This window comes from Suncus etruscus, chromosome 12, assembly GCF_024139225.1.
Source record: "Suncus etruscus isolate mSunEtr1 chromosome 12, mSunEtr1.pri.cur, whole genome shotgun sequence".
Classification (NCBI taxonomy): Eukaryota; Metazoa; Chordata; class Mammalia; order Eulipotyphla; family Soricidae; genus Suncus; species Suncus etruscus.
In genome coordinates this window covers 41070481-41071577 of record NC_064859.1, presented here as the reverse complement: position 1 = coordinate 41071577, position 1097 = coordinate 41070481, and the positions used below count along the sequence as shown (strand labels likewise).

Here is a 1097-nt window from a genome sequence, read left to right as displayed (position 1 = left end):
GACTCCTAAACACTTGCCTAGAACCATAACATAGACAGTCCCTGAGTCTCACCTTCTAGGAACTATTGGAATCTCTAGCTGCCCCTTGGACCTACTCCTCCCTCCACAGTCTTGGCATTAGCACTAGAGACAAGTGCGGAGATTATCAGACCTCACCTCCTCCTGAACTACCTTGTTCTCTTAGGCCCAGGTGTCATCCCAACAAGCTCTGTCCCAGCCCCCCTTGGCTAAAGAGAAACGACTTGTCTGTACTCCACCTCTTACCTGCTTACATTTGCTGAACAAATAAAGTTATTCAAAGACCCTTCCCAAATAGTATGTATTCCATGGCCTTGCTAGGCCCACCTTAGAGGAGATACAAACAAAACATACACAATTTTTATCAAACAGTATAAAATATTGCTAATAGACATAAAATAGGAAAAATGTGCAGTTAGAGCAATAGCACAGATGGTAGGGCCCTTACCTTGCACACAGCCAACTTGAGTTCAATCCCTGGCATCCCATATGGACCCCCACACCTACCAGGAATGGTTCCAGAGTGTAGAGGAAGGAATAATCCTTGAACACAATGACACATGGCTACAAAACAAAACAAAACAACAACCACCCCCTCCCAAGGAAGAATGTGTTATATGCTCACAACATCCCCCAGATCCTTACAATTTATGTTTTACTATATTCACTTTATTACATGCACTCAATCTTCATTATTCATGAATTAATTTTTGTCCCCCCCATTCACAATACAGAACAGGCAAAGGGCCTGGTTTGAGGTGTATGTGGGGAGCATTTACTGTACCTCCTTTTTCTATACAGTCAGTGTAAAGAACACAGCCTGTGGTAAGCATTGGGAGGCATATTTTCTTTTATTTTCTTTTAATTTTTTAATATATATATAAACCCTTCACCAGTGCAACATTCCCATCACCAATATCCCAAGTGTCCTTCCTCCCCACCCCACACTGGCCTGCACTCTAGACAGGCTTTCTACTTGAGTTAATTTTGTTGTTGTTTTAGGGCCATATTTGGCAATGTTCAGGGGTTATTCCTGATTCAGGAATCACTCCTGGCAGTGCTTGTGGGCTGCCCGGGAG

General features: G+C 43.1%; 1 non-coding gene across 1 annotated transcript; it reads right to left on the bottom strand.

Moving 5' to 3' along the window:
• Positions 1-726: 726 nt before the first annotated feature.
• On the bottom strand, positions 727-860 carry LOC126024808 (small nucleolar RNA SNORA51). The gene has a single exon (XR_007500908.1). It is a non-coding gene; the product is annotated as a small nucleolar RNA SNORA51 (small nucleolar RNA).
• Positions 861-1097: the final 237 nt, after the last annotated feature.